We start from the raw sequence: 13,941 nt of genomic DNA on the forward strand, positions 1-13,941 counted from the left end.
AAATAATGGTGAAGACCCGAGGCCATATCCACCCAGGCCAAATTGGGAGGGTCGGTTAGCCTCGTCAATCGATACGCGCCAATCCACAGTGTTTCTGCTCTAAGCGAATTAGACTGACTGATCGGGGGCCATTACCAGGGCACGGGGTGCTCGGCAGGGAGTGTCTCCTAATGGGGGACAAAGGAGGGATAGCTACGCCATAGGTTGAGGTACCCACACCCTTTAACGGTCATGGAGCCCCTAGCAGGTTAGGCTTAGAGACAAACTCCCGCACTCCCCCTGACCTCCAAGTATGCACACTAGTCACTGGCACGAAATCCCACTCGTAGGAGGGCAGGGAAACATTGACATAATTTCCTGGAATGTAGCAGGGCTGTCCAGTAAATTAAAAAATCATGACTTGTTAGTCTATATAAGGAGATTTCATATTATTTGTATGCAGGAAACGTGGGAGGTAAACTGTGGCGCATTAGCATTGGAAGGTTAAAAATTGTATTTTGTCTCATCGCGTAAATACCCATCAGGGCGAGCCAAGGGAGGCCTGATTACTTATGTGGACTTGAGGCTGCAGGGGAGCTGGGAGGACCTAGCTTGGGACTCAGATTGCATACAGGGGACACGGTTCACGAACAAGGGCCTAAAACGAAAATCAATTTTTACAACACCACTACAGGCGGACAGACCCTAGTAAGTCTGGGCGAGTTGGAACAAAGGCTGCAGGAATCGAAGTGCTTGGGGCTCTGAGTGCTCATTTGGTATTATTAGGAGATTTTAATTGCCATTTGTGCCCCCACTTGATTAGTAGTGAGGGGGAATGGTCCTCTTGTCCAGTGGAAGAGGGATTGCACATGGAACACACCAGGGAGGGAAGAGAGTTAAGTAAGCTCCTAGGCATAAATGCCTTCACACACAATGGATCTGATTTGAGCGGGTGCGGACCATCAGATTAACCCAACTTTTAAAGGCAAAGGAAGGGGCACTGTCATTGATTTTATTTTTGTTCTGAGCACGCTAAAGTGCTGGATTACAAGTTTTAATATAGAACCTAGTGCTTTTAGTGACCATAACCCCCTGGTTTGGACCATACGGGATCCTGACCTGGCTAAGCATCCATGCCGAAAGCAGATCGGTGGTACAATTTCAGCCACCGACAAAGGAAGGAGACTGAGATGGTCTAATATTAACTGTGAAATGTTTTATAGGGAGTTACTTGCGGAGAATGACCAGCTGGTTTGGAAGTGCCTAGACCCAACAGTAGAGGGGGCAGACCTAATCACAGCAATTGAGGGAGTCGCCGAATGTATTAACGGCCTGCTTAGGCGTAGAATGGCAAGAAAGGAACAGAATACCCCTAGGTGGTTTAATCGGCAATGTTCTAGTGCCTTGAGGGAACTGAAGGTAGCTTTAAAAACTGTCCCTAAAGACAAGATAATGGTGTCCACCTTGCGGGGGCGGAATAGACAAGCATTAAAACACCGCAAAATATCACTGCAGCAACAGGCATGGAAGAATTTAAGGGAAGCGGACGAGTCAAGGGACACGTCCGCATTCTGAAAAGTAATAAATTAACCTTGCTTTCAAGACCTGAATAAAATCATACTTTCATATCATGTTGCATGTCTGAATTTGTACAATGCCATCTGTATTGGGGGCGCTAGAAGTTGCACAGCGGAATGGCTGCCTGATACGACAGCTCCGCCGACCAGGTCCATCCCACGTCGAATAACTGCGGCTAAAGAATGAAAATTTGATATACACAGAAGGCAGACGATATTGGAGCGCATGGGCCATGCAGGGGGATTGAAACGAAAAAGATAGCTGGACAGCAAGGTACGAAATTCACTGTCAGCAATCACAGACGTGGGCGCGAAGCGCGAGATCCAAAATGGCGGCGCCCAACGGAGAATGCAGGCTGAAACTCCCCAGCTAACTCCAGACGGCAGATATCAGCGCGCAATACTCAAGGTACTACCAAGCGGCCCCAGCATAAAGCACATCTCCCTAGAAAATCGGGTTGGTTGCAATCAAGTACACTGGCTTCCAATCTCTACTGCATGAAAATGTGCTCTGTACTACACCAAGATGGCGGACGCGATACTACTGCTCCGCGCTATATGTGCTAAAATTCATATTGCTACACAGCGGCTTTCTGTAAAGGAGAAACCCAGAGATACTACGCCATGATTAACTGGGGCACTGTATGACGATCAAAACTGCCAGCACAGCAAGCGCTCCATACCTATGCGATATCATGCGCGTACTACATCGCATCTATATGTACGACATGGATCATGCGGCGGACGGCCACTGGGATGCCTGCTAAATAAGACATGTTATGTTCAGTACTCTTCGGAGCCGACAATAACCAGCGTTAGCGGATCTGTGTTCTGCTGGCAGACTAACTGCGCGAGTCCGGGTACTGCCATTGTCGAGCGGCTGCTTTCACATACGCCTCCGCAGAATTAGGGACTGCAGCTACACTGGAACAGTGAAACAGTGCCCAGCCACAATATATGATGGACCCGTTATGGCACGACGAGGTACGGATCGGCATCTATATCAATCACCCAACAGCGCCATGGGGAAACCAGAAAAGCAACAAACTAAGCTCCAATTAGAGGCTAAAAAACAAGGGAAAGGCAGTGCAGGCGCCACAGTGCACTCAGATATTGAACAGGATTCCAAAGAGCCTACAAACAGAGGTATGAAAAAAGTTCTACATGCTATTCAACAAAGTCTCCAGGACATGAACGGTAAACTAGACACCCTAACGCAGAGAGTGGATAATATGGCGGCCAAGTTGGATAAACATGGTGAGCGCCTGGTGGAGGCCAAAACTAGGATCTCAGCAGTAGAGGACGAATCTCAGGCTACTGCCAAGACATGCTCCGAAATGGGAAACTACTGGAAGTTCTCCGCAACAACACGGAGGATTTGGAAGCTAGATCGCGCCAGAATAACGTACGTATCATGGGCGCACCAGAATCCACAAACACCGGCAAAATGGAAACATACGTTTAAGAACTGTCGCACAATATTTGGCGCAGACTCCTTCTCCTCTGTGATGCTGGTAGAACGGGCCCACAGATCTCTGGCGCCAAGACCGAAACCTGGCGCACCTTTGCGTCCAATAGTTGCCCGCATCCTCAACTACAGAGATAGAGACACTATCCTACAGTTGGCTCGGGAGAAACGCGGCATCAACTATCAGGGGAATGTGTTGGAATTCTACCCTGATTTCACAATGACTGTGCAACTCGCACGGAAAGAATTCCACCCGGTGAAACAGAAACTGCGCGAGCTTGGTATCGAGTATGCTATGCTATACCCGGCGCGACTCAAGATATCACAAAATAGCTGCCCTCTCATTCTCCATACCCCACAAGCTGTACACGAATTCCTGAAGAAACTGCACCGTAAACGAAAGGAAAAGCAACACGCGGATCTACAACATGATTCAGACTGAAATCAGCGTGACATGCCAGCACGTATTAGTCAAGCACTCAATACTAGTAAGCCATATATAATTAACATTGTTGATATGGTAAGTTTGCAAATTTCTAAAACTTTGGCGCTATAGTATGAAACAGACATTTACTGCGAGCACTCTTTGTGGTCTGGATATACCGCGCCTGTGCTACGAGGTTGCACATTGTTGTCGAACAGGCTGGACATATGTGGCCCACATGGGTGTTGTCAAATTTAATTGCTGCTCATACACATAGTATGTTGCATTTTGTGGCGGGGGCAACTCCGCTTCTTTACGCACTATGTTATAACCAAGGGACAGGTGTAGACGCAAGTACTTGACGCCATAAGGAACACTTTTAAGGTCAATAATCTGTTGCGCTGTGGATAGCTGTTGTAGACACATACTGCCAGTGACTATTTCAGAATGCAGCTATAATGACAATACTAGTTGTAACGGTGAATTGAACACATGGTGCACAAACCCTGAACTAGGACGCCAAACGGTTTCTCTGTTGTCCTGATACTAGAGATCATACTTGCATATGATTATCATGCATATTATTTGTACTAGCAATGTGATACTGGCGAGCAATTCAGAATGGCAATATTGATGCATTGGGCGTTCCTCAAGTCTGTTTTTCTGTACCAAAACTTACTGGAAACGTTTTATTCGTATAACATGTATTCCTGGTCACATCCATGTTCTTTTGGATGGAGCCATGTGCACTGGGCGGAACCCCCATATGGGTGCTCCCTGCAAAACGTTTATCTCTAAAGTTGCTCTGTTAAGGGTATGTCTTTGGCATAATTGTAGTGCCAGAGTGGGTGGGGGGAGGGTTGTTGGGTTTTGTATCACCAACTTAGGCTCGAGAAGCATCGCAGAACTTCAGTACCCTATTGAAGGTTGTAACATTATGACTTCAACGCCAAAATGATCAAAAGAATATGTACATATCAACTGTTTGTCATATGCTGGTATGATATAGGAAATACTGCAGATTCGCTGACCGGTGAGCATCTAAGCATATAAATTTCTTACCTTGGAATGTTCGAGGGTTGAATAATCTAAAGAAGATTCTCCAAATCTTTGCTTATTTAGATAGACTGAAGACTGAAAGTCGACATCGCTTTACTACAGGAAACGCACCTTGCCCCACACATGCACCACACCATTGGTCGTAGGTGGGCAGAATCGATCAATAGTTCTAATTACTCCACATATTCTAGAGGGGTCCTCACTTTGATACGTAAAGACTAAATTACAATGTCACCAAAGTTCTTAAAGATGAAGCAGGCCGCTATGTAGTAGTGCTGGGAAATATACGAGGACAGAACATAGCACTGGTCAATATTTACGGCCCGAATATAGATGACCCAGACTTAGAGAAATCTGGCGAGTACTGTCAGAACTACGAGACGTGCAAATTTTATGGGGAGGAGATTTTAATATTGCATTGCAGGATGGGTTGGACAGATCAGGGAACACATTTGAACCACACAAACGAGCTTTGCTTACACTACAAGACATCATGATAGATATCCACCTCACTGACTTATGGAGAGTACGAAACATAGCCAGTGCAGAAGCCACTCATAACGGCTGCATATAATAGCTGGTCCCGTATTTATTACTGGCTAGGCACAGAGGACATATCGTTGTGGACAACTGATGTTAGACACCTGCCTAGGACGGGATCTGATCACAACCCAGTTTTTCTCTCGCTCACCATACCACATTACGCCCCCTCCCCCCCCCCTTTAGCTGGAGGTTTAATTCAGCCGCCCTACTATAAACGGTATACACCGAAACTATACACAATGCAATTATCGAATATTTCCAACTTAACGCTCCCACGATGGAAGACCAGAGTATATTATGGGAAGCATTCAAAGCAACAATAAGGGGGGGTCTACATTAACACCACGGCTGGCATACTCAAAGACATAATGAGGCAACTAGCGGTGCGGGAGGATAAATTGCGGGACCTAGAAAGGGAGTATACACACAATCAGAACTCAGAGATACTGAGGGAAATCAAAACAATACTAACGGAATATCAAACATTTGCAAAGGACGAACTAAATTACATCTCAAAACGACATACTGCAAGGGCCTATGGTGAGGGAGGTAGACCTGGAAGGTCTCTGGGAAACAAAATTTGCAATACTAGAGTGCCTCAATTGGTGCAGATGATCAGAGATGCCACGGATACTCCACGATATGACACTTACAACATACTACGTGAATTCATGATCACATACGAAACGCTCTATACGTCACATCCCACCCCGGATACGGATGACATTATGGCATACCTGGCAGATGTGGAGAAAGCTTGGTTATCAAACACACATAGGGAATACCTCTCGCTACCTGTAACGGTTAAGGAGGTTACAACTATTATCAAATCATTGCCGAATGGCAAAGCCCCGAGCCCAGACGTCTTCACATCCGAATTTTACAAAACATTTGCAGACTTGTTGGCTCCACATCTATCCACATCATGTATGATGAGGCGCATGAGAAACAGAAACTCCCTCCATCACTCCGTGAGGCCATGCTGATCACCCAATTGAAGCCAAGAAAGGACCCAGAATATTGTGACTCCTATGGGCCACTTTCCCTTATAAATGTAGATACAAAAATAATTGCGAAAATTATTGCCACCTGACTACAGTCGTTAATGCCATTACTGATTCGGCCAGACCAATCAGGTTTAATCCCGGAAAGATCCACAGCACACAATACTAGAACGCCGTTTGCAGTATCGCACTATCTAGAGCCTAACACAAAGGCGGCGGCGGTTTTACTAGATGCAGCCAAAGCCTTCGATTCCATGGAATGGCCATACTTATATGCGGTACTACACAGAATGGGATTCCCGATTATATACATACAATGGATAACATTATTATATTCCGCCTCTACAGCACGCATTAAGGAGAATAAGTATGTATCTGATCCAATCCGAATCAGCCGAGGGACGAGGCAGGGATGCCCTCTGTCCCCCTTATTTGCACTAGCACTGGAACCACTAGCATGCAAAATTAGGCAACACCACCACTATTCTGCTCTACAATTCCCTGGTCAACTGCTACACATCATTATACACAGACAATATGATGCTATACGTCCGCGAACCGACCCTAAATTTAAACCCACTGCTACGAGAATATATCAAATTTGGTCAACAGTCAGGACTCGCGATTAATTGGGCAAAGTCACAATTATCCAACTGACAGACACCACAACCCCGCACCCACTGGACTATCAGCTTGAGTGGCGGTCTGAACACGTAAGATACCTGGGGGTATGGTTTCATAGGGACCCAGAGACTGTAATTCGTACAAACTATGGTAGGGAGATCAGTGCCATAGAAGACAAAATCAAACGTTGGAATTGCTTACCACTGTCACTGGCTAACCGCACAGCCATAGTCAAAATGGTAATTCTACCCAAACTACTGTATTTATTCAATAATATTCCGATCAAACCACCGATGGAGGTATTTCGTAGGATAACATCCATGGTGCTAACACTAATATGGGCTGGCAAGCAAGCCAGAATAGAAATGCGTGCATTAACACTACCGTTCTCACAGGGAGGATACAGAGTACCAGATTTCTTCCTATACTATTTATGTGCACAGGCACAATTTGCACTCTACTGGTATCATGAAATCCCGTTTCTCACTCATCTGGCAGTCGAAGAAGGAGATGCGCAACCTATCCCACTGTCCGCTATTATCACCCACAAACTACCCCCCCCTACATAGTAGAGACATCAATACTATTGATGCAACGTACAAAGCATGGTACATAATGGGAAAAAGGGCAAAAAAGCTACCGCTGTATGCAGCGGCGCTCCCAATACACTATCACCCTGAACTGTCTGTCACTCGGGAGAAGGTGGGACTGGGACTGCTCCACAAAGTTGGTATAGTTACTATGGGTGATCTATACAAAAAATGGAGAATTTACTACCTTCAAACACCTCAGGTATATAAGTAACCCAACCCCACTATTCCACTTCACATACCATAGGCTGCAGAAAGCGATACAGAAATTATACCCGTCCTACCCTGCAGAACCGCTACCACTGGCACCTCTACAACTAATTCTCACTACCCCCACGGCGAATCATATGGTGTCCAAATTATACAGCACATTGCAGACTGATATCGCTGACAACACACAGCGCATGCTAGATAAGTGGAATGCCACAATGGAGGTTCCATTGACACCGGAGGAATGTGCCACAGCGTGTTCCCTTACGGGGCTACTCACACCTAACGGCAACCTGCAAATCATACATTACAAGTACCTCTACCAGGTTTATTACACACCAGCCAAACTCCATAGATACGGACTCAGTGCTGACTCCAAATGTAAGAGGTGTCGAGCGAATGACGCCGATTTTATACATTTAGCATGGAGTTGCCCAAAGATAGCGGACTACTGGTTAAGGGTCACCACATTACTGAGCAAAATGGTTGAGGTTAGTATTGACTGCATGGTGCGCACGCGTCTACTAGGTCTACTACCCCAAGTGAAAGCCCTTAAGCGTAAATACTGTGTAATAGCACTACTTTTGGCAAAACGTAGAGTGTCCATGGGATGGAATGAAAATAAGACACCAACTACCAAAAATGGATTCTGGACTTGACATACTGTAAAGATACGTTACTAACATATGAAGAGGAATTGCCGGCCCGCTCTAGACCTAAGGATTATTGGACATATTTAGTGGAATTTCTGAAAACGTACCAGAATGACTAATTCCATGTATTAACTTGATCAAAGAAACATTTACTTTCAATATGTATTATTTCGGAAGCCTAATGTACTGTATTTGACACTGGAGGTGGATGCTGTAGAGCCATGTTAGAGTTCGCTAAATGTTGATGACTTTATAAGTTATTTTTTTTTAAATGCCAATAAACACAAAGAAAATGACATCTGTATTGCCAAAACATCATATGGTAGCAAGGTCTGGGGCTTCATTGACCCCCTGAGGATCCAAACTGAAGAAAACAAAATCCTGCGGTGGTTACTCAGAGTCCGCCAGAGTACACCCTCCCATTTAATTCATGAAGAATTGGGCCTCACTTACATTAGAGACAGGATCCAACTGAAACCTCTGACTTGTTGGCTTAAAATATGGACTAACCCGGAAGCGGCTTTAAGCCAGCACATAATAATGGACTGCATCGCCCGGGAGAATGGGCGGAACATTCCCCAGCTTAAATATGTGAGGAAGACCCCGTCAGGCTTGGGCCAAGCTGATTATTTTAATTACCTGACAAAACGGTTCGCTCGGAACAAGGCCCTCATCAAGTCAGAATTCCTACAGAAAATGGCCTCCACCAGGTAAGACAGGGAGTTTGTTAAACCCTCGGTGAGAGCCCACCTTTTAGCCAAATCCAGCATAGGTATGGAACTATTTTTATAACTCACAGGACAGATTTTTAATGTCTAGATTTAGGTTGAACTTACTTCACCACACACTGGGGGATCCTTCCGGGTACATAACATCTATTGAGTTGAGGGGTCCCTGCAGCTGCGACCAAGTCTTCACAGGACACACTCCACTTTGTTCTGTTGTGCCCCTACTACGCTTACCCCAGTATTTTTAAAATGCATTTAAAAAAATGCTGGGTTTAAACAGGCAAAGGTGGCCGTGTTTTTAAAACTATCCGTAGAGGCCTCAACACTCTTTTGTACTGTTAATTTTTTTAAGGATGGCCGCAAGACTCAGAAACACAAAAGACGCAGGATGATGGCACTTGATGTTAATCCCATGCACTAGTATTTATGGTGTTTTAAATAATGAATTATGCTGGAGGGGTTTCACCTCCCATCTTGCCCCACTCGCACTCTTTTCTGTCTTAATCCTGACATATCTTAAATGTAACCTGCTCAGGAATCCTAGATCTCCTAATGTTTAGTAAGGTTTTTTTATCTTTATGACTTAGATGAATCTTATAGATAATTGTTAATATTTTCGTATTGATTGTATAGCTTATTGTTGTATTAGGCCCTAAATATTGTGATTTTTTAACTTTGTAGCACTTTTATGGTATTGCTGCATACCAAATAAAGTAATTTTGATGATTAAGTCAAAGCTGTCATCTGTCAGATAAGAGAAACTCAGATCAAACAACAACAACAACAAAAGCCATTTGCAAAACCAACAGCAGTATGAATCAACATCTGGGGGTAAACGGTGTAAAAGACTGTCCATTAAGAGCAGTATGCCACGCTACCAGAGTTACAATAGATCTCGCACTCTAATGTTTGCTCTAATATTCAATAATGTACTCCACTGATTATATAGTACAGATATGTTAACTTGTGCTCTGTATAACGAGTTAAAGCTTCTGTAGTTAACGATAGTTATAAATGGCAAACTGGTGGCCTGAAAATACAGAGAATCATGTACCACACACACACCCTTACAGTATATAAACATTTTTAAGGCGTGACATCTTGGTGACTTCATTTTTTTTAGCTATTCTTCGTTAAATCGATCAATGGGTGTCCAATTACTTAAAGCAGTAAGCACAGAGAAACTAGATTTAGCTGGTAGCAGATCAAAAAAGTGAAAACAACACTTATGTTATCTAAATACACGAATACAGCGTACAAAGCAAGAAATAGACACTTGGATTAAATTGCAGCCATCATTATTTACCACTTTAAAAAGGTGCCAACTTCAAAGGACATCAGAAGGTGGAAGACCGAGAGGACCAAGCAGAAATAATACAAACCTGCGGCACATGCTCAACTTATTAAGAACATTTGGCAGCAATTAAGACTTAAGCTGCACAATAAATAGCTATTTGCCTGGAGAGCAGCTGTGAGAAAGCAGGGATGGGGAAGGGATACAACTGACAACTACATTGTTAGCACTCACCATGTCTATTGCAGATCAACTCTCCAATCAACAAATCCAATCAACAAATTGACTGTAACTACTGTACAGTATGCAAAGTACACTCTTTCCATAGCCATGGGACTCTGAAGAACACACAATTTACTGGGTTTGGATAGATCGAACCCACTCAGCATATATAGATCTGTACTTACCGGAAATGGGCCGTGTGTCGCAGGAACAGTATCAAAAGGCAGGGGCTGCAGTTTGGTACCACTCTCAGTTGGGGAAGTTGTACTGGCACTGTCGGTCACCTCTAATGCTGCTGATTTCTTTCGGGGGTACTGTAGGTCAAATTAGTAGTGGCAGCGTGCAATTGCTCTCCCGTCTTTGCCTGGCGGCCTACACCTGTCGGAAAGCAATAATGATATTGGTTTGACAAAGTATTAGGAGTTATGCCGTCCAGTATTAATCAGAAAGGCGCTTACATTTAGGGTTATCTCAATTTCCTTGATGCAAATACTCTGAAGCGCTACAGATCACCACGACGTGTTCTCTCTTTTAAGCAGCTCTAACGAGAGGATAATTCACAATACCTGCGTGTAGAGCTCTCGAGTTCAAAATTAGATATTCAGTAATATCAGTCAACTTAATTTTCCAATGTTGTAAAAACAAAAGGGGTCCTAGACATTGACCGGACGCTCTAACGCAGCCTTTGGACTAGATATGCCTGTGTTGCATTCAGATCTCCCTTCTAGTTGTTATATTACCGTCAACTTTGTCCACAGGGTAGTAACTGTATTAACTGGTCCGATATTACAAAGTTACACCACCTTTTGACAATATTTGAGTAATTTCATCTCACCCCAAAACAGTCCAGGACTGGAGTCAGAACAGTAAATAATCTAAATCGGCGACCTGGTTTGTGTAAAGGTGCTCTTACCCAATATAGTATACGAATGTTTTTTAAGTGGTAATTTAGAAACACTACTAGTGCCCTAAATGTTCACTCCCCGTAGTCCAGAACCCTTGTGTTTATGAAGGAAACAAGCGTCAACATTCTAATTAGGGACAAAAGTTGAGAGCACGAGTCGGAGACCACCTTGCCTCGGTCACTGAGATCACCGTGTTTTGCAAGAGATCATGCACACAGCACCGGTAGCAACTCTCACTCACTGAATCACAGTGGAGGGCCATGCAACACGTGCTAATCAGAGCTTAAGCACTCATTCAATTCGTAACGGCACATTGTGTGCATGTAAGTGTTGCCTCATAAGAGAGCTCTATTGTTGGAACAAAATACATTGGTAAGATCAAAACACGTTTAAATACCACCCTGGATGTTTTTAAATATTGCTTTTAAGAGGACAAACGTTGAAATAACAGGTGCATTAAGACCCTTCGTTTAGGAAGCATCCGCCAGGACCCTGGCAGGCATCAACCGGGGGCGCTTGTGAAAACAGTCAAGCCACATTCTCCAATAGTGGAGGGTACGGAACGCAGTATGGCAATTCGGTGGGCCCAACCCCATAACTTGGGTGCATTCTATCTCTGCGAGGCAGCTTTTCCCGGCCGGTCAATTTCACCCTAAGCTGCACTGGCGCAGGCCTGACGTGAAGGCTACAGGGCGGAACGGGTGAGGAGAGCGGCGCATGTCGGCAAACGTACAGAGAAGCACTCACAGGGGGTTGTGAAGCGCCTATGGCTGGGCGGTGTTCGGCCTGCGCGCACGGGAACACTCGCGGCGGTGGCTCGCGGCGAGGCGGGCCATGAAGCGGGAGGGGATGTCTGAGACCCGACCAGCAACGAGTGCAGACAAGACCGAGGGCAGCAGGAGATGACGTCGCTTGACGTAGGTAGAGGCCGCGTGGCTCTGATCAGGGGAAAGTGACAGGGAGGCCGCTGCGTAGCTGGGTTTGAAAGAAGACAGACTGCGTTTGCCTCTCGTGCTAGTCACCGTTGTCTTCCAGCTGGCTTTACGTCTGCCATACGGACGGTTAGCTATATTTCGGACCAGCAGTTTACAACCCAGAACAGATTAGTTATTCAGTACCGAGCGCCCCCCCGCACACACGTGGTTCAGCCCACCCGCTCTCGGGAGGCGGGGCCGATTTGTAAAAGGATTGCCATTCTAAAGGAGCACAGTGTTGTTCTGCGCGCGCCGAGCAGTGATGCAGCTAAGCGCCGTCAGTGCGTCACGGCAGCGCACCGTTGCCATGGCTGTCGGACCGAGGCAATCGGTACGATGACGCCACGCGGGTGAGTGTTCTATTGATTTTTGTTATTTAATAGCGAGCTTCACAATAGAGTTATAACATATCAATTTAAAATTGTACACGTACATCAAAGGTGAAGTGAAGTCCTTGATAGCTTTTCCAAGGAGGTAGAGGTCTTCACCCATATTCATAGCAATGGAGAGCAGGTGGTACAGTATTCTGTGATTGGAAGGGGGAGTGGTGAGGTGGGTGCGCTTTAGGCCAGATATGGGTAAAAGGGTGGAGATGATGTGGTCTCACAGCTAGAGCTCCGTGTGGTGCGGCGGTCAGACTGAAGCAGAGGTCAGACCCGGGACCAGGGTTCAATTCCCGACGCGGCAGGGTCTTGAGCTCAAATGTCCATGGACTCGATAATTCTCGCTTCGGTGCCTGACCTAATCATGGGTTCACACTTTGCAACTCTGGGCATTAAGCTTGCTTAATCTCCACAACGGCCCCCCGCGGCGGGATGCCTGGCTTTCACCTTGGGGATGCCCTGTAGGGGCTATCTCCCAGGGAAAAAGCCAGGACGGGTTCCCAAGGCAAGCGCGGAGATACCCCTTCGGGGGCCGATTCAGGCGCTATATAAGAAACATAATAATAATAATAATAGGCCCGACTTGACCCTGGAAGGCTGACATGAAAGAGACACAGGACACCGTAATTACTCCCTTGGCAGGAAGACCTCGAGCGATCTCCCGCCGGTTTAGTTATACCCCCGGAGCGAGCCCGCCCCGAGAGGTGTAGGGATGCGTGTGTTTGCGATACATTGTAGAGGAGAGCCCGAGTGGCTCTCTACATCCCTCCTTTGTTTTAGTCCGATCTCTCTGTTGTAAATAAAATGTAGATAGATGACAGGATACTTCTAGTTGATTACATGTAGATTTATTGTAGGACACAGCTGAGTACAAAACCTCGCCAGCTGACCAGACCATCAACTGATACTGATAGAACACTCTGGTACAAGTTAGAACACTCACAGGTATTCTGGGAGACTAAGGAGGTAAGAACACTAAGGAAGGGCTAAAAACTACTGTCAGCCATATTACAAGAAGAATCAATATACAACACATCTTCCTCCTTTACAGAAAAGAAATGAAACAAACATAAGAATAAAGCTTAAAGTATGGGAGACAGTAACAATAATATTAATTACAGAAAGGAGGCCTAAGACGACTTGAACTAATTTTAGTTCATGAAAGCAAAAGAGCATTTTGGGGCATAGAGTGTAAAAGTGAAGTGTGAGGTGACAACACTTAAAACAACTAATAGGCATCACCACTACCTACTCCCCTTAGACTGACAAAACAGGAAAAAGATAGTGCACTCCCTCCAATCTGT

At 45.3% G+C, this 13,941-nt stretch overlaps 1 protein-coding gene across 2 annotated transcripts in view; it reads right to left on the reverse strand.

Annotated features, from left to right (window-relative positions):
* WDR5 (WD repeat domain 5) overlaps positions 1-12,203 on the reverse strand; it is a 140,063-nt gene extending 127,860 nt beyond the window's left edge. The window contains exons 1-2 of one of the 2 annotated variants that reach the window (XM_086921057.1): positions 12,028-12,203; positions 10,561-10,753 (exon numbers count right to left, since the gene is read on the reverse strand). The gene's annotated coding sequence lies outside the window, so the exon portion shown is untranslated. Of the gene's footprint in view, positions 1-10,560; positions 10,754-12,013 lie in introns of both variants that reach the window. The other variant, XM_086921058.1, reaches the window with a different exon arrangement.
* Positions 12,204-13,941: the final 1,738 nt, after the last annotated feature.

This window comes from Lissotriton vulgaris, chromosome 5, assembly GCF_964263255.1.
Source record: "Lissotriton vulgaris chromosome 5, aLisVul1.2, whole genome shotgun sequence".
Classification (NCBI taxonomy): domain Eukaryota; kingdom Metazoa; phylum Chordata; class Amphibia; order Caudata; family Salamandridae; genus Lissotriton; species Lissotriton vulgaris.